Source organism: Panthera pardus, unplaced genomic scaffold (genome assembly GCF_024362965.1).
Source record: "Panthera pardus isolate Hobbes unplaced genomic scaffold, ASM2436296v1 HiC_scaffold_13, whole genome shotgun sequence".
In the NCBI taxonomy this organism is placed as follows: Eukaryota; Metazoa; Chordata; class Mammalia; order Carnivora; family Felidae; genus Panthera; species Panthera pardus.
In genome coordinates, this window is record NW_026526688.1 from 106,095,540 (window position 1) to 106,116,899 (window position 21,360).

The 21,360-nt window shown below is 32.8% G+C and overlaps 1 long non-coding RNA gene across 1 annotated transcript in view; it reads left to right on the forward strand.

Annotated features, from left to right (window-relative positions):
- Positions 1–21,360, forward strand: part of LOC128776557 (uncharacterized) — a 200,836-nt gene that overhangs the window by 13,412 nt on the left and 166,064 nt on the right. Inside the window, exon 2 of the long non-coding RNA XR_008421713.1 lies at positions 2,991–3,155. This is a non-coding gene — a long non-coding RNA (uncharacterized LOC128776557). The remainder of the gene's footprint in view (positions 1–2,990; positions 3,156–21,360) is intronic.

Here is a 21,360-nt window from a genome sequence, read left to right on the forward strand (position 1 = left end):
TTTGGGTGTACCATATAATGGTTCAACACTTCCACATCCTTGCTTTTTGAATGAACCCAAACTAACTTTCAGTTTTTTACAGGGAATAATATCTGTTGTTTTTTTAATTTAAGGTTTTTTCAGTTTCTTTTTATAAGTTTTTTTTAAATTTAAATTAGTTTACAGGCAGTGTGATATTAGTTTGAGGTGTGCAATTTAGTGAATCAACACTTCCATACATCACCCGGCACCCATCACAAGTGATGACTCCTTAATCCCCATCACCTATTTCACCCATCTCCCCACCCACCTCCCTTCTGGTAACCATCAGTTTGTCCTCTATAGTTAAGAGGCTGTTGCTTGGTTTGCCTCTCTCTTTTTTTTCCCTATGATCATTTTTTTTGTTTCTTAAATTCCACTTACAAGTGAAATCATATGGTATGTGTCTTTCTCTGACTGACTTCTTTTGCTTACCTTAATACTCTCTAGCTCCATCCATGTTATTACAAATGGCAAGATTTCATTCATTTTTATGACTAATATTTCCTTATATAAACACATTATATAATATTATACATTATATAATATTCCATTATATATGTGTGTGTATGCATATATATATAAAGATCTACTTTATCCACTCATCTGACAATGGACAAGGACATTTGGGTTTTTTCCATAATATGGCTATTGTTGATAACATTGCTGTAAACACTGAGTACAGGTATCCCTTCGAATCAGTATTTTTGTATTCTTTGGGTACCCAGCAAAAGACCCCAAATAGCCAAGGCAACCTTGAAAATGAAAAGCAAAGCTGGAGGCATCATAATTCCAGATTTCAAGTTACATTACAACACTGTAGTGCTCAAAACAGGGTGGTACTGGCACAAAAATAGACACATAGATTAATGGAACTTAATAGAAACCCTTGATATGAACTCACAACTATATAGTCAATTGATGTTCCACAAAGCAGGAAAGAATATCCAATCAGAAAAGTTAGTCTCTTCGACAAATGGTGTTGAGAAAACTGGACAGCAACAGGCAGAAGAATGAAACTGAACCACTTTCTTATGCCATACATCAAAATAAATTCAAAATGTATGAAAAACCTAAATGTGAGACAGGAAATCATCAAAATCCTAGAAGAGAACCCAGGCAATAACATCCTTGACATTGGCTGTAGCAACTTCTTACTAGACATATCTCCCATGTCAAGGGAAACAAAAGTGAAATAAACTATTGGGATTTCATCAAAACAAAAAGCTTCTGCACAGTGAAGGAAAAAAAAATCAACAAAACTTAAAAGGCAACCTATGGAGTGGGAGAATATATTTCAAAATGACATATCTTTTTTATATTAAATATAATTTATTGTCTAATTGGTTTCCATACAACACCCAGTGCTCATCCCAACAGGTGCCCTCCTCAATGCCCATCACCCACTTTCCCCTCTCCCCCAACCCCCATCAACCCTCAGTTTGTTCTCAGTATTTAAGAGTCTCTTATGGTCTGCCTCCCTCTCTTTGTAACTTTTTTTTTCCCTTCCTCTCCCTCATGGTCTTCTGTTAACTTTCTCACGATCCACATATGAATGAGAACATGTGATATCTGTCTTTCTCTGCCTGACTTTTAGCATAATACCCTCCAAATGACATATCTGATAAAGGGTTAGTATCCAAAATATATAAAGAACTTATAAAACTCAACACCCCCAAATTGAATAATCCATTTAAAAATGGTCAGAATACATAAATATACATTTTTCCAAAGATTACTTAAAGATGGGTAACAGACACATGAAAACCTGCTCAACATCACTGACCATCAGGGAAATACAAATCAAAACTACAAAGAGCTATCACCTCACACCTGTTAGAATGGCTAAAATCAACAATGCAAGAAACAACAGGTCTTGGCAAGGATGTGGAGAAAAGGGACCCCTTTTGCACTGTTGGTGGGAATGCAAACTGGTGCAACCACTCTGGAAAACAGTGTGGAGTTTCCTCAAACAGTTAATAATAGAACTACCCTATGATCTAGCAACTGGATCATATTTGGATATTTACCCAGAGAATAATATCCTTTTTGTGTTCCTCTGTGACTGTGTGCTCATCACATCTCATTTATCTTTCATTGTGTAATTATCACCTATGCTCATAGTATTTGTCTATGTACATCATGACAAGAATTTCTCAGAAGTCAATATCAGTACTGTATCCTACAAAATTTCCCAATAACTTTTTATTTTAATCCTATAACTTTTACTGTTACTTATGTCAAAACATCTACGTTATCAAGATAAAAGCATTTACATTCCTTGTATTCTAATAGCACTGTATTCTTTTGTATTAAAACTATATAGATCATGTACAAAATACCAATCTTTTGTCTATGTTATGGACCTGTCTTAATGGTCTAAATTGCCATAAACCAGACCTCATCCTTCTCAAAACATGCAAATTCATTTAACTAGCTATATCAAATAATTATATTTATTTTTAATATAATTTATATTTAAATTTATATTTAATATTTAATTTATATTTAAAACCTATAAAATTAAACCTAAATTTAAATACAAAATTACATGCTTTGTGTTCACATATGCATTTATATTTAGAATAGGCTCTATAGACCACAGAAATTATATTAATGTAATAAAAATATATTGAATGTTGGCAAGACTTTAACATTCTTAATAATCAGTAGAAAAAATGCAAAATCCAGTGTGGGAAAATAAGATAAGTGAATAAAAATGTAATTCAGTAAAGAATAAAATGCTGTTAAGCAAATGCAAAAACTCAGTCCAGTTCACCTAGTAAATTATTGACGATACCTTAATAGGGTGCAGATTCCCTGTCTTTATGTTCAGATTTCTTCCGATTATATTTTATTATCATTTCTGTAATTATTCTATCTGCTCACCATGTATAATAAGTCAATATTCTCTCTTTCAAGAAATGGTCAGTTATTTATTTATTTTTGTTAATGTTTACTTATTTTTTTAGGGAGAGAGAGCGCGAGCAGGGGAGGAGCAGAGAGAGAGGGAGACACAGAATCCGAAGCAGGCTCCCCGAGCCTGACACGGGGGGCTCGAATTCACAAACCCCAAGATCGTGACCTGAACCAAAGTCAGACGCCCAACTGACTGAGCCACCAAGGAGCCCCAAAAGGTAAGTTATTTTAAAATATTAGTTTGACTGTAATATATTCAGGGACTCAAAATATGATTGATACAAAGTTTTTCAGAAAATGACACAAATAATCATCTATCAAAGTCGACTCTTATATGTAGTTATTTCGAGTCTATCTTTAGGTACTTAACATCCCAAACTAACTTAAAAAATATATATATATTGCAACATATATTTTTAAAAGGAACTTTTACATTATCTTTGTATTAAGATGCTTATTAGTATAATAGTTGACACATACATACTTTATAATTAAGAAGTATCCTAAGTACCTAAACATTTCTTCATTATTCTTTCCATCACAGAAAAGTCATTTCTGATATTAGCCACCCATTATCTTTAAACAGTATGTTTCCAGCCAAATAATTATCCATATATCCCCACAGAGCTAGACAACTTTACAGTTCAGAAAAAATAGTGCAGAGTGGGCACAGTGCTTTTGCACAAGACCAGTAACATAATATATAATGAGAATTCTTGTATATCCTAGGAAAAAAATTAACATTAAAAAATTTTAATTTACTGAAATAGGACTGAATTTAAGGAAGCAATTGAATCTTTAACTTAGAAAACTATTGATAAGTAAGTAATAATGTATTAAAAACTCATGTTTTGGGTGCCTGGATGACTCAGTTAAGTGCCTGAGTTCACTTTGGCTCAGGTTATGATCTCATGGTTTGTGAGTTCAAGCCCCGCACAGGCCTCTCTGCTGTCAGTGCAGAGCCTGCTTCGGATCCTCTGTCCCCCTCTTTCTCTGCCCCTCCAGTGCTTAAGCACACTCTTCCTCTTAAAAAAAAAATGAACATTAAAGAAAAGTCATGTTCACTAGAATTTAGCAATGAGAGCCAAATTTGTGAGAGAAAATGTAGAAGAGAATTTAGTTTCCCCTAATGCAAGCTCCTCTCCAATAAGTGCCTCATTGCACTGCTTCACTTCAAGCTTGAAACTACATTCTAACATGAAAATAGATGGAGAAAAGAAGTAAATTATGTAGGCATGAGGAATAGGATATAAGCAAATATGATGTGAGGTAATACAAAGGTGATGGAAATGATAAAAAGCCCCTCACAGTTCTTTAGAATGGGTTTAAAAGCACATTATCATTCTTACTGCATTAAAATAGGTTGTAGAAAATGCTTGTATTAGAACATTTAAAGTCATGAGCTGCTAATTTTCACAAAACATTGAATAGAAAAGGTCATATAGAGTAGCACTTATTTTCTCTACTTTGAAATAAGACAAAAACTCTTATCAAACCAAAAGGATTCTGTTTAGCTTTATATGTAAACTAAATCTAGGACTGCAACCAATTTCTCATGACAAAATCCCCCATATACATTGCTGGTACCTATGTTTTACTGGGATTTGAGATATGGCAGTAAGCAGTACAATGTCCCTGGGGCTACAATCAGGGGACCTGCATTTTAGGTCCAATATCACCACATATAAGCTGTGTAAACTTCAGCAAACTATATAGACTCTCAGCTCCTCTCTTTCTTTATCAAAACTAGTAATATGTCAACACTCTTGGCTTCCTGTGAAGATGGGATAAGATAATATATGTGAAGTTTTAATTTCATAATATTTTCATTTCCTCATCTTTCAATCATGATTCTTACCTCATAGAGTGTCACAAAGATTCCTAAATAACTTATTGTAGGTCTAATTATTACATCAACTGGCTTTTATTGCATGATTACTCTAGTTTAGACTCTGTATTCAATTTTATATACATTATATAATTTAAACTTCACAACAACTCTATGAGCTTAATACCATATTTTCAATATTTAGAGTTCAAAGAGCATATGTAACATCTCCCAGTTTATAGTTAGTGCTTTTCAATTTCAAGTATATCTGACACAAGACAGTACTTTTAACTATCACTCCATATTGAAATAATACGAATATGAAAGATCCAATGAGCAAAGTTAAGTAGAAGTATCCTCTCCTCCACTTTATAAAAATATATCCTTCCTAAATAAATCCCTAGATTTTCATTACACAGAATCTACAAGTGGGCAAAGTCAATCTATAGAGCTTGGGAGAGAAGAAAGAAAAAAAGAAATGTTAAGTGGAATGAGGGTGAATAAGCAGAATTTAGAGCATTGGCAGGGAGAGGTTCAAGAAAATGGAATGTGTGGGGAATTAGGGAGAAGATTCTGAGGCTTAGGAATTGGATCCCATATAACAAATACCCTATGAAGGATCTTTCTGTGTTGTTGTTTTGAGGCTGTTAAATAGGGCTTCTTAAATAAAATACTATCAGGTACTGAACTGTGCTGGTCAGGACTTCAAATGTGTTACATTTCAGGATGTATCTTTGGGATTTATACTCTACATTAGAGCACAAACACAAAATTAAAATAAAATAAAATAAAGCACATGGTCATGGGATAAATTACATCATTCTTGTAGTCCTATAATCCTAAACCAGGAATATTTTTATTGTTTTCTTCTTCCCTACCTCCCTTACCCTCTTCCTTCCTTCCTTTCCTTTCTATTTCTCTCATTCATTTCATTTAAATCAGGAATACTAGAGTATTGCAATGTTGTAGTAAATGAACAAGATCAAATTCATTTGAAACATGATAAATACTGCAATAGTACTAAAAACACCAACCAAACAAACAATCAGGGACACATTACTAAAGCTGAAGTTGTAATTCATGGAAGGATAGCCTTTTCAAAGTTTTATGTCCTCTTCAGAGAAACAAATCGATACAGCACTGTGTAAGATCACTAAATTAAACACACCCTCCTCACCCCCCCCCCAAAAAAAAGTCTTTTGAAGTGTCAACCTAGAAATTAGCTTTAATTACAACTTTCACATAAAAAGCAATTTTTCCTTTTGGAGATTGAAGATGATAGATGCCAATCCTGAAATAAAATACCACTGTTCAGCTTTCCCAGTTGTGACTTAGAGTCTAGGTGTTATTCTCTTTTACAACTTAAAAATTCAAGATTTTTAAAATACTAACCATCATTTTTTTTTATGTGGGAAGTGCTGCACCTGCAAGGACTGTCATACAAATTCCATAAGACAAAGCAAGGCCAGATGGGGAGGGTTGCTGCCTTGTATGTGAGAGTTTTCCAAATTCTGCCTCAAAGGACATTTCTATATAGGACCGGACCATTTTTCCAGAATTGGTATATGGCAAGGTGCAAGGTGATTGCAATTCATGTGTCAAATTCAAAGTAGTAATGAAGCAACACTATGAAAGTTCTAGAAAATCTTTTACTGTAAGTAACAGTGGGAAGGAAAATGAGAGACAATGGTACTAATCTGGGGTCCATGGTTCTATGAGGGTCCCATATATGATCTTAAAGCTTCCATGAACCCCAACATTTAGATAAAATTTTGTGTGGAAGTGTGTGTATACATTTTGAGGGAACTTTTTCAGAGAAATATGTGATCAAATATTTTTTAAAGTAATACTGGTGGCTCAGAAACACATTTTCTTAGACTCTATTGGTTCAATATTCAGTAAATAATATTACAATTTCAAATTTCTGAGAAGACCCAGATACTGTGTATGTGACACACACACACACACACACACACACACACACACACACTTCAGGATAAAAGAGAAAAAGTATGAATCTGTGGCAATTAGTGAAATTTGCGTTCAACATAGCAGGGCAGATGTAGAAAGCTGAAATAATACATGTACAGATTGGACTAATGAAGATAGACCCCTGCTGAGGGTTGGTAGAAAGCTGTAGCTAGACCAACCACCCAGTCTCAGTCAGGCTGGGATTGGGAGACTATGACCTAAATTTACATCTAGAGATTTGAAATGAATACTGATTGAGTCCATTACAGTCATTCACTCATCCTCCGGTATTTCTTAGACATCAGTATAGGTGAGATTAACCAAAAATGTTTCAAAGATGGGAATATCTTTGTGTGTCTCCAGTCACAGCAAAAGAACAGAGCTAGCGGGCTTTTGCCTGAAAGCTCCTTTCACCTTTCCACACTGAAGACATTAGTGAATCTTCACTTGAGGAGTAATTAGTGCTGACTTATTTCCTAATGATGAGGATTAATACTGAACTATTTCCTTCCTCAAAACATGTCTGTCCACTTTTCAGTCCCAAGATTTGGGAGAAGATTATCTGATTTACCTCGGATGAGTTACACACATTCTAGGAGAAAAAGGAGCAAATGTGAGCAATGGAATGCAAATTAAAAGGAGATACTTAGGATGCATTTAAATATTGCAAATAACTTATTGGCATATACAAAGATAGATCAGATTATATAATCAAATATCACTTACTGATGTGGGGATGTTATGAAGTTTCTCTCCATCATTAAATACAATAACTCTATCTCCAAAAACATAAAGAAAATAAATCCTATAATCTCCAATCTAATTTTTCTTGTTGAATTAGATATGGGGATACATAACCTGGATCCCTCCTCTAAGAACCTTCTTCTATGTCACAGAAAATGTAGTCAAATGTGATCCAAATGCACAAGACTTCAATAAACTTACATTGAAAAATTCAGAGAAATGGGTAAAAGGCGTCAGAAGTATAATAAACAAATAAATAAAAATTTAAAAATAAAACCTATCTCTCAGGATATATTTACATGCATTCATGGACCTTACCCACATAGTCACTCAATAAATATTTAGTGAAAGAATAAATAAATATCATTAAAAAAGAAGACAACAAAAAAAGTTAAAAATAAGTGTAACTGATCACTATAAAAGATGAAAACAACTTGGCACAATATCTGGCAATTCTAACTATCAGATAAATGGTAGTCATTATTTTCCCCACATCACGTAACACGAGCCCAAATTCTATATTAAACCTCTTCTTACTTTGTCTTATTGGGATAACTTATACTTCCCCATGGAGTGTGATCTCTATTGTTGTAAGTAATATGATATTATTATTATTTCTACAGGTATGTTGTCTTTAGTGAGTGAAAATACATAGTTATGTTGGATGTCTTGACAAATTTTCCTTTCAGTAGCAAAGCTGTGTGGTGAATCTGTAAATCCTTCTTTAAACACTCAAACCACATTCCTATATTCGATATAACAAAACCACACTATATTTTAATTCTTCGTTTGAATGTCTACCTCTCCACTAGAATAAATCTATTCAAACAAAAACACTATCTTTTTATTCTTTAATCCTCAGAAACTACCTGGAACAGTGTAATCACTCTTATATGATTTGTAAATGAATGAATATTCTTGAATTACCTCTCAAGATTTCCATTTTGAGTCACTAAACGTTATGTACTAGAGAAAGTGTGGTAACAAAATATTACCTTAGAAAGCAATGTCAGAATACAGTAAAGGTGTTTGCTCTTATTTATTCATTTTCCTGTAAGCATAGTCTGTTGCCAGTACATTTCTGATGCTAAAATATGCGTTCCTTGAGAAGATAATATTGAATTTTAACTGTATCATTTACCCACATGAAAATTACAACTTTTTATGGTGTGTGTGTGTATGTGTGGAGAGAGACAGCGACAGAAAGAGAGAGGTGGGGGGGAGAGAGGACTAGATAGAAAGACAGTGAGACTTGAGCCAAGCGCTCAATAAAAACATAACTGAGAGACCAGGAGATTGGAAAAAGATACCTGAGGGTGAAAGTTTTAATACCATCTACAGATGACATGGGAATTTCAACAAAGGCCATGCATGGAGAGTTAGGAGACAATAAGCACTACTCTAAATGGATATTCTTCAAAAAGAGGAAAATTTTTGCTAAGGAATTTTGGGTGGATTCTGTAAAGAACATGAGGATGCATGATATTATCTTTTGGTCACCACAGAATGGATCTGTAGAGGACAAGAGAGAGGATGGAGATGTGAAGGTCAGGACTGGGATAAATGTGTGGATACAATTTAATCAATATAGAAATTACAGTATTTGGATGAATATGTCACTGGAGAATATTTCATTTGTGGGTAGGATGGTGGAGATTAATGGGATTGTCCAATCAATGAGTGCTAGTGTTTCATCTGCATAAACATACGGCCAGATAATGTTAAAGAACAGATGTGATTAACAAGACTGCAATGTCTGCTAATGGTAGCAAATAGAATCATAATGCAAAGTGCTCTTTATTTTTCCTGAAGGAGTTTCTCCTCAGATGGTTTAGATGGGGTTCAAAACAGATCTTAAAATTAACTCATGCTGATATAAATTGCATCACTTTTTAAGTTTTCATTTAGGTAATATAACCTATTGCTAACCTTTACTAAGAAAAATGTTCAAAATGGCATGGTTTAAGTTTATTTTTATTTACCTTCCGCTATTACCATTTAGAACACTATTTAGAAAAATTAGATGTTTAAGAATGTGTCATTCATGTCAACACAAATGCATAACTACTAATGCTGATCTTAGACACCTTGACAATTAACCTGGGGATATTATTTTATTTTTCTTCATTTTTCTAAATCAAAGAAGTTTATCTGAAAATTAAATATCACATGATTCCAACTGTATGACATTCATGAACAGGCAAACACATAGAGATGGTAAACATATCAGCAGTTGCCATTGGGCTGGGACTGGGGTTGGGGTGAGGAGAGGTGAATAAGTAAAACAGGAATTTTTTTTAGGACAGTGAAGTTATTGAGTGTGATACATAATAGTGAGTGAAAGATATTAAGTATTTTTTAAAACCCTTAGAATTTTATAGCACAAAGGGCAATGTATACAAGTAAATGTATGCAAATTAAAAAGAAATTAAGTGGTCAGGGGATCCCAGAAGGGAAGTCAGAAATCTTAAATGAGTTTCACTGGGCTAAAATTAAGGTGTCAGCCAGACGTTGTTCTTTCTGGAGGCTTATAGGTAAAATCTGTTCCCTTGCATTTTTCAGCTTCTAAAAACTACCTGAATTTCTTGGTTCGGTGGCCTCTTCCTTGAACTTCAAAGCCAGATTTGTAGCATCCTTCAGTCACTCTCTGACTCTTCCCCTTCTGCGAATCTCTTATGAGGACTTTTATTGCAGTAGGTCCACTCTGATTATCTAGGATACTCTCCCGATATCAACATCTAGAAATTCATCACATTTGCAAAGCCCCTTTGCTGCATAAGGTAACATATGCACAGGTGTCACAAATTAGAACCCGGACATCTTTGGGGTGGCCATTATTCTGTTTACCACAGTGAATAAAATACATAAGTCAAATATGGAAAAATATTAAAACTAAACGAAGTAGAGGGATATAGTCATAGGTGTTCATGAATTAGATTAAATTAGAAAACAATTCTTGGATGCCAGGCTTTTGCATAGTCTAGATCTTCTGAGCAAAGAACATTGAAAGAATGTTTGCAAAACATGCAGCTTTAGAAACTAGACATAGTTTATCTAAATAGAGATAGTATCACTAAGATATCTTCCACATGGAAAGCCACAGAATGATTTGGAAATGTAAAATCCTCTTCTTCTTGACCTTGTAAATTTTTGATACATTTCAGGGTAATAAACCTAGCAGTGCTCTCTCTCTGTCCATCAGAGAACATCTTTCTCTTTAAAGGGAAGGTTGAACAGATGTCCCTGTCATCCCATTATGAGCTCTAAATCTTGTAATTTGGGGGATCCTTCCCTTTGGTATAACCCATTTGTGAATGTTTGGCTTTCACTGTGCTGTTCTTTAGGGAGATGGGAAGTAGGGAACCCATACGAGCTGTGAGATAACATTGCAGATCCTTCAGTTTCAAGGGTAGCATTTAGATATCTATCATTAGTCATAGATAGTATCTTTGTTGTATTTTCTTGCCATACAATGACAACAGATAAAGATCCTTTTTATGTTATGTTATTCCACAGAGACATTTTTATTCCTCAGAATTGCATATTTTAACTGTATATAGACAATTACCTTTAGAAAAACACATCTTAAATGGAAATAATAAAATAATCCTGAAAATAACAAAACACGATCAGCATAGGAACAGTGGAAGTTCACAACACATGTTGTATGTAGCTGCAGTCACCTTAGATATTTTTTTAACAGACCATGAACTCCCAGCTTTCTATCTGCACTTAAACTTTTGCTCCTCGTACTAAGTTAAAAACCTCAGTGAGATTTCTGCTTTGTTAAAAAGCCGGTCAGTCAGTACTCTTCCTAGCCAGTTACTTATAAGTTAGAATAGATTTTAAAGTGCCTCAGACATTATAAAATCTAAAAATAAAATACAATAAAAATGGAGCTTTGTTTAGGCTTCAGCAATAACTCTGAATAAAACATTCTTCAGTTTAACCCCAAACATGACCAAGTTCACATTTCAATTCCTCTATTTTCATTAATATTAACAGCCATTTCTCCCTGTTAATGTATCTATATATCTATATCTGTTTATATCTAGTGTAAATATATCTTTTTATCTCTATTATCATTAATTTTATTTGTTTTAGTCATGTTATATACTTTGAACTGCCAAATAAAATTAGAGAGTGATCTCTAATTGTTCTATTAGAGATGAGTGAAAAAAATTTTAATATGCTTTTCATAACTACTTCTCATACCATTTTTCTACCTCTATTACTACTGGATTTTTTTCAAACTCCATAGCATTTATCCTTATAAGTGGCAACATTCTCCATCTGGCATCCCTGCTTCTAGTCTTAAGTCATTAAATTTATTTCCCAAGTAGCTACCAGAATAATCTTTTTTTAAGACACAAGTGTTATTATTTAATCTCTTCACTAAAATAATTATAGGCCAACAAGATAAAGTTCAAGATCTTTTTCCTGATACACAAAAAACAACCCCCTTCTATATCTCAAACTTAGTTGTTTCCCCTAACTGCTTTATCAATAACAGTACAATATTGCATATAAATTTTCCTTTATTGACTGTGTTTTCTGTGCTTTTATTTGTGGCTGTTCACATGAATAGACAGTATTCTGCTTTTTCTGTTTCTAGAAAGTGTAGTTCATCTGTCATGTCTTTCTCTACCACCACACTCACACAAATGTTATATCTCTGTCACTAGAGTCTAAACTCTTTGAAGAAGAGAAAGCCAATTTTATCTTGTATGTCTATAACACATACACAATTATATATACATACACAGACTGTATAGATATATTCCTATATACATCTATATAATGTATATATGCATATATTATATATAGATATATGTATATATGCATAAATAAATATTCATAAGGTAGAAATAAAGATACATGTATATAATGAAAAAAATAAGACCAATTATTTGAAATGATATTTTTCAAAATCTTTTTCCCCTTTTAAGGTATCCTTAAAACAAAAAAAAATCATACTATATGGAAGAAACATTTTATTAAAGTTATAAAGTATGAATAGTATACTGACTTCAGCTTAAATTCTTTACTTTTTATTTTCTTTAATTCTTTAAAATAGTATCTATTTCTTGTCAGGTAGTATCTCAAACAACAGGAAAACTCAATGTACAATTGCTAAGTGTTTTAAATATGCAAAGACAAGAATATTTTAGAATAAGAAAGAGAAGATTTCCAAAGAATATAATGGTATGTTGCATAGTTTGGTATAAATTATAGTTTTATGTAAAAAATGGCCATTTAACAATTTAATATTTTACATAAGCAAAGATTTTTTTTTCTGGAATTATAAGCCATTTATTTTGTTTTCAGTTCAGTATTGTAAATGGCCCTTTCACCTCCAAAATTAGAATAAGTACATTTACTTGTTACTATGACTAATACTTCCTCCCATTTGTATGCATCAGACTCAGGTTCATTTGTTAATATTAAAATTATAGAATGACTGAAAATTTACTCTTTCATATATGTCCATGAATGGTCAGACTCACCTATATGAAAAAATAAATCACAGTAATTGTAACAATTTTAAAAGGGAAATCAATTAATCCTCTTTTCACATTGTCAGGTTTTCTCCCATCTGTGCAAAAAATGAATTGGTGTCATAAATCTAGAAGCAGCCAAAAATACAAGCCCACATATAACATCCTACTTATGCAAATAGTGCATCTGCTGCTATATGAGCAGGCCAAAGACTATTTCCAATGAGACTTATACACCCACAATACTGTGAGGATTAAGTCAATCAAAACCATATTCTACTAGAAATATAAAAAAAATTTTAATATATTCATGCAATATAATTATGTACAACTGGCTTATGAAGTGTTTTAATTACCCAGCACATCTGAAAGCCAACTCATATTTTGACTACCTATAACCAGTTGTCCACAAAAAAGAAGTTTCCTTTGCATTTCTATTAGTAGATTTTTTTTAATTTTTAAAAATGTATATTTATATTTGAGAGGGAGAGAGAGAGAGTATGAGGGAGGGACAGAGAGAGAGGGGGACAGAGGATCTGAAGCAGGCTTCCGGTGGACAGCAGCAAATCCAATGTGGGGCTTGAAGTCACAAACCTTGAGATCATTCCTGAGGTGGAGTCTGATGCTTAATGGACTGAGCCACCTAGGTACCCTAGAATTTTAATTTTTTTTAAAAATTAAGTTTATTTATTTTGTGAGGAAGAGAACAAGCAACATAGGGGGAGAGAGAGAAAGAGAGAGAAAGAGAGAGAGAGAGAGAGAGAGAGAGAGAGAGAGAGAGAGAGAGAAGAGAAATAATCCCAAGCAGGCTCTGCACAGCCAATGCAGAGCCTGATGCAGGGCTCAGACTCACGAACTGTGAGATCATGACCCAAGCAGAAATCAAATCAGAAGCTTAACCAACTAAGCCACTCAGGCGCCCCTAGAATTTTTGTTTTTTTTAAAAATATTTTAACATATTAAATACGTTAACTTTTTTTCCCCCTTCTAACCATACTAAAACTCTTCCATTATTTAGAATTTGGAAATTAAATCAAGGGTGACAAATATGAGGTTTTCCTTATATTGAAATATTTTATAGAACCAATCTATCCTTTTTGTATAGAAGAAAATTTTGATTATAGATGTATAATGCTTTACTTTAATTTTTATTAAATGTCAAAATAACGTTCAAGATGTAAATGCAAATAATGTTTATTGTTTTAAAATGTATCTTACATGTTATCAAAAAAAAGTGTCACAACCATTGTATGAAGGAAATAAATCAAGTTACATTTTTATATAGCACTTGGCAAATGGCAAACACACTTTTTCAGTAAATGATATAGTCTAAGTGAAAATGAAGTTTTCTGAATTCAGAAGCAGTAACAAACTATGCTGTATGAAGCCATTAGGTTTGTTTTACATTATTTGTAAATTTGCTTATATGTTGACTTAATAACAACAAATTAAAGTCTATTAGTTAATAATAAGTAGTTATTAAATTATTCATAGAATAAATTATTCATAGGAGAAACATTCTAGTGCTTACTTTGGCCATGGGCATTGTTAAGTAACAAACTATGTTAATGATCACTAGATTATAATTTATGAAAATGTCATTAATGATGATTTCCCTTTAAAATTAATTTATATTTTATTTCTACAAATTTGTAAGACTACCTACTATAATTGTTCTTTACCTAGGAGTATAACACATTTAAATAAACAACTGACAAGAGATTCAATAGAAGTACGGTAATTAAAAATATAATCTTTGTAATATTATATATATAATATATATTGCATATATTATTACATATATATGTACGCATAGAGGTATATATATATTACCTATATTGTATATTGTATATTATTATATTGTTATTGTATTGTATATTGTATTGTATATTATATATTATATTGTATATAGTATATAGTGTATATATTGCATTATATATTATATATTAAATTACATAATATATATAATATTACAAAGTTTATATTTTTTAATTACCATACTTCTATCAAATCTCTTCTATTGAATATAATCTTTGTAATATTATATATATAGTATATATATTGCATATATTATTACATATATATGTACATATATATGTACACATATAGGTATATATATTACCTACATATGTAATATATATACAATATATATGTATGTAAATTGTATATATATTACATTATATTATTATATTGTATATTGTATTGTATATTGTATATTACATTGTATATAGTATATAGTATATATATTGCATTATATATGTTATATGTATTACATTATAGATTATATATAATATAACAAAGTTTATATTTTTTAATTACCATCCTTCTATCGAATCTCTTGTCAGTTGTTCATTTAAATGTGTTACACTCCTCATTTAAATGTGTTATATATATATATATATATATATATATATATACACTGTGAAAAATAGAGATTTTGTAGATTAAGAAAAGAGAACTAAGGACTGACTTCTGGGACTGTTTCTGGTTTAGAAATCTAACAAGGGGAAATGAGAAGAAGCAGCCAGTGTAATTGTAGGATAGTTAGGTAATGTGGAGGCCAAATGGAGAACAGACTTCAAGAAGAAAGGAAGATCAAGAAAGAAGGGATCAAGAAGGAAGATCTCCAAGAAGAAAGGAATCAACAACACAAGAAATAACAGGTGTTGGTGCGGATTCAGAGAAAGGGGAACCCTCTTATACTGTTGATGGAATGCAAATAGGTGCAGCCACTCTGGAAAACAGTGTGGAGGTTCCTCAAAAAACTAAAAATAGAACTACCCTATGACCTAGCAATTGCACTATTAGGTATTTATCCAAAGGGTACAAAAATGCTGATTAGAAGGGGCACATGCACGCCAATATTTATAGCAGTACTATCAACAATAGTCAAATAATAGAAAGAGGCCAAATGGTCATCAACTGATGAATGCATAAAGAAGATGTGGTGTATATATACAATGGAATATTACTCAGCGATCAAAACAAAAAATGAAATCTTGCCATTTGCAGCAACATGGACAGAACTAGAGTGTATTATGCTAAGCGAAATAAGTCAATCAGTGAAAGACAAATATCATGTGATTTCACTCATGTAGAATTTAAGAAACAACAGATCAACATAGGGAAGAGAAGGAAAAATAAGATAAAAACAGAGATGGAGGCAAACCATAGGAGACTCTTAAAAATAGAGAATAAACTGAAAGTTGTTGGAGGGGAGTTGGGTGGGGGATGGATTAAATGGGTGATGGGCATTAGGGAGGGCAGTTGTGGTCAGCACAACTGGGTGTTGTATGTAAGTGATGAATCACTTGAATTATGTAACTGAAACTAATATTACACTATAGGTTAACTAACCATAATTTAAATAAAGACTTGACAAGAAAGAAAGAAAGAAAGAAAGAAAGAAAGAAAGAAAGAAAGAAAGAAAGAAAGAAAGAAAGAGAGAGAAAGAGAGAAAGAAAGGGGGAATCAAGCATTAAATGTGGCCCATAAGGACAAGAAAATGAAGGCAGAGAAATGACTATTTGATTAAGCAATGTAGAGGCCTATCGTGATGTTGAAAAGAGAAGTTTAGGTGATAGAAGACTGATTAAGTGGGCCCAATATAGAAATGGGGAAGCACAACCAGAAACAAAAAATTCACATGGTTCCTTCCAGTAGTATCTAGTTCCCCATTTCTATCGGTTTCCAGTTCTGGAAACTGATAGTTTTTAGTTCCCTTTATTTCTATCAGTTTTTGCTTTATATATCCTGAAGTGCTGCTACTAGGTGTATAAATAATTATGATTGTTATATCTTCTTGATTCATTTACCCTTTTAGCATTCTAAAATGTCTCTTTTTATGTCCATGTCTTGAAGTTTTCGGCATCTGACAATAATAAGGCTATCCAAACCTTCTTATGCTTACTACTTGCAAACAATTTAATCTGGTCTGAAAATATTTGCCTTTTGGTTAAACTGTCTAGTTCACTTATACTGAAGATAAGTGAATATATGACTGTTTTCATGCTACAATGGTAAATGTGAATATTTGCAATAAAGAATGAATACTTTTCATGCTAAATGGTAAATGGTGAATACTTGCAATAAAGGCCATAAGGCCCTAAAATATTTACAATCTGATTTCTTACTGAATGAATTTGCTGACCTTTACTTTAAAGAATGCTGAATTTTGTTCTGTAGAGCAGTTAAATTATTACTGGATTGCTTTAATCGTGTCAGGTTCGGTTTTATGATTTGTTGGGACAGGCAGGTCTGTTTCTGTTTTTTGCTTAATACTGTGTTGGTCCTTTTTCTAGGACAGGTTTCTTCTTAAAGTAAACCTTTTCTGGTAGCTTCAGCTGACTGACTGAATTCCTTAGTGACTACCATCACCGACTACCTGAATTGGAACTTAGACATCTCCAGTACTACCTAAAGCTGGTGTATCTGTTTAGTTTTCAGCTGTACAGCAGCTACAGTGTTGTGCTTTAGAAAGTCTTTCCTGTGCTGGTCTGGATGAACAGTCCAGACCTCAGCTCAGGGTTAGAGGGGAACAATATGCACAAAAGCCAGCACATGGGTATTTGTAGTAAGTTTGTTTATAATGGCCAAAATGGAAGCAATCAAGATATCCTTCAGTAGGTAAATGGACAAAGAAACTATGGTACATTTACACAATGGAACAATAGTCCATGCTGAAAAGAAATGAACTATCAAGACATGAAAAGACATGAAGGAGTCTTAAATGCATATTACTAAGTGAAAAAAGCCAATCTAGAAAGGCTACCTGCTCTATGATTCCAACTATATGATATTCTAGAAAAAGCAAAACTATAGGGACAAGAAAAAGATCAGTGGTTGTCAGGGGTTAGGGGTGAAGGAGGGATGAATAGTTGGAACACAGAGAATTTTGAGGGCACTGAATCTGTTCCATATGGGATGTTAATGGTGGATACCTATCATTATACATTTGTCCACACTCATGGAAAGAACAACACCAAGACTGAACCCTAATGTATCTATCAACTGTGGACTTGAGTAATAATGTGTTGATATTGGTTCACCAATTGTAACAAATGTACCACTTTTGTGGAGGATGTTGGTAATGACGGAGGCTGTACATGAGGGGTGGGGAGTATGTGGGACATATGTGTGCCTTCCTCTCAATTTTTCTGTGAACCCTAAATTACCCTAATTTTTAAATGAATGTGACAGAATGCATATTGCCTGGGTTCCTAATATTTCTCTTATTTCTACTCCCAGTTTCCCATCATCATGCTGCAATTCTGCCTCTGGGATCCACAGGACACCTTGCAAATATGCTTATTGAAATGTCTCATTTTGCTTTGGCTATGTTGATTGGTTTTCTCTTCCATGCAACTAAGCTCCCAACTAATACATATCTCTTAGAATATATAATTGAAAAGCCTTCTGGCCTCAGCATTAATCAGTGCCCCAACTAATTTTTGGTTAATGGTGTAAGGAGCATCCTGACTCAGCAAATACACACCTTTCTGCCTTATCTCTTACTCTTCATTCCTTGGACCTCAGATTCTGTGACTACAAGTAATGAATATGCAAATAGTGTACTATTTCATAGAATTGGATGCTGTGTGTTTCTTTCTCTTCTTTTTGTAAGAAATATTTTACCAAAAGATTTTAAGAAATACTATCAGTAACCTGCAACTACCATTCTTCTCTCTAATTTTGCTCTACAAAGCAACATGGTTTTTGTTGTTGTTGTTGCTAAAATCTTTTTTAAGTTTATATATTTATTTTGAGAGAAAGACAGAAAGAGAGACAGAGAAAGAGGGAGAGAGAGGATCCCAAGCAGGCTGCACACTGTCAACGAGGAACCCAGTGTGGGGCTCAAACTCAACAACCGCGAGATCATGACCTAAGCCAAAGTTGGACGCTTAAGCAACTGAGCCACCCAGGTGCCCATCAAACAACATGTTACACTATTGAGGGGCTTATGGTATTTAACGCGGTGTTTATAAAGAATGTAATCATGCTGCACTTATTTCTTTACATATGCATTTATTTACTTGTTTATTTTGCATTTTATGTACTCGTGTCTTGCTTTATAAAATGGGGATGTATCTAAAAGAAAAAAAAAAAGAACACTCACCTGGCTCGCTACACTCCTCCAACTTTACCAATATAGATTTATCACTTTTTTTCTTCCTCCAAAGTTAACTTTTGTAACTTAAGAAACGTAAGCACATATTTTGTAAATTTTGTAATATGCAGACAGAATATGTTGACTCCTTATTTCTAAAATGAATATATAAACACCCAAGTCTATAAATGTGTCCCATTCCAACTTTCACCTTCAGACAGCAGCTATCCATACATTTAATTTTGTATTGTCAGCAGACACTCAAATGTATGTTTTTGTCTACAACCATATTAAAATTCCTGCATTTTGTCTTCAGAATAACCCCAAAACTTTAATACTCAACGTGTCCATTTATTATATGAATAATATCTTTTATTATATCAATGATATTAATTGTTGGGTTATTTTATAAAAGAATGGTATGTCTTTTTTGTGCTATTTTTTATAAGTTCTATAGAAATGTAATTCACATTCACTAATATAATCCACTGATTTAAAGTAGCATGTTTTTCATGTATTTTCAGATTCATGCACCATCCCATAATCAACTTAGGGACATTTATGTGTCTCCATAAAGAATTCTTGTACCCTTTAGCAGACTCTTCCATTTATTTCATCTTCTCTAACTTTAAGCAATTTACTTTGTCTCTATAGATTTGCATATTTTAGATATTTCATAGAAATGCAATCATGCAGAATGAGGTAGTTTGTGACTGACTTATTTCACTTAACTTTAGATTTTAAAGGCTTATTTGTGTTGTAACATATGTATTTCATTTTTTCTTACAGAATAATATGTAATTTTAGGGATAGACCATTTTCATTTATTCAGTCATCAGTTGATGAACATATGTGACATGTTCATCTTTTAGCCTATGTAAATACTGCTACCATGAACATTTGTGTCAAGGTGTGTGTGTGTGTGTGTGTGTGTGTGTGTGTGTGTGTGTTATTTCTTTTGGAGTGGCAATTCTGAGTCAGATGGTAATTCTACATGAGAAAATGCCAGACTGTTTTCCAAAGTGACTGTACCATTTTAAATTCCCACCAGCAATGTATAAGGGCTCCAATTCCTCCATATTCTCAGCAACCCTTGCTGTTATCTATCATTTTGATTATATTCTCATGACTGATTATATTCAGCATCTTTTCTTATGCTTATTTTCCTCGCCATTTGTGTATCTTCTTTGGAGAAATGTCTATTCATAGTCTTTTGTTGATGTCCAGTTTACCTTTTTTTGTTGTTGTTATTGCTTTTGTTTTTGGTGGTATGGTTAAGGAAACATTACTTATACAAGGTCTTGAGTATTCATTGATATTTCTTGTAAAATATTGTAAAACATTGATATTTTCTTGTAAAAGTTTTATAGTTTCAGATCATAAATTTCTAGGTCCTTGATTTATTTTGTGTTTTTGTTATTTTTGTAATGCTATTATGTAGGGGTCCAACTTAATTATTTTGCATGTAGATATCCGGTTTTTCTCGTTGATTTGATGAAAAATTATTCTTTTCTTATTGAATTGTCAAGGCATTCTTACTGAAATTCAATTGACTATAAATGTCAATTTATACTCTCAATTCTAACATTTCAATTTATATGTTTATCTTTATGCTAATATCACAAATTCTTGATCATTACAGTTTTGATTCCTAGGTTAAATTCCACTTGGTCACGGTATGAAATACTGTTTATATGCAGTTGGATTTATTTGTTAGTACTTTGTTGACGGCTTTTAAATCTACAATTATAAGAGGTATTTGTCTGTAGTTTTCTTTTTTATAATGTCAGTCAGGTTTTGACATCTGTGTAATACTTATAAAATAAAGAACTATTTCTTTTCTTTTTTTGGGGAGATTGTGTAAAAAAAAGTTGTTATTAGTTTTTCCTTAAATGTTTTGTAGAATTCACCTCCAAAAATATTTTGTACTGGACTTGTTTCGGTGGGAAGTTTTTCTGAATTATTAATTCAAACTCTTAAAAGTTATAAATTTATTCTTATTTTGAAATCTTCTTGAAGCAGTTTTAGTAGTTTGCATTTTTCTAATAATTTGTCCATTTTTATCTGAGTCATTTCATTTGTTACTTTCTTAAGTTTATTTTGAGAGAGAGAGAGAGAGAGAGAGAGAGAGAGAGAGAGAGAGAGAGAAGGGGAGGAACAGAGAGAGGGAAAAAGAGAGAATCCTGTCTGTCAGCCCAGAGCCCAATGTGGGGTTTGAACCCACAAACCTTAAGATCATGACCTGACTGGAAACCAAGAGTCGGATGCTTAACCGA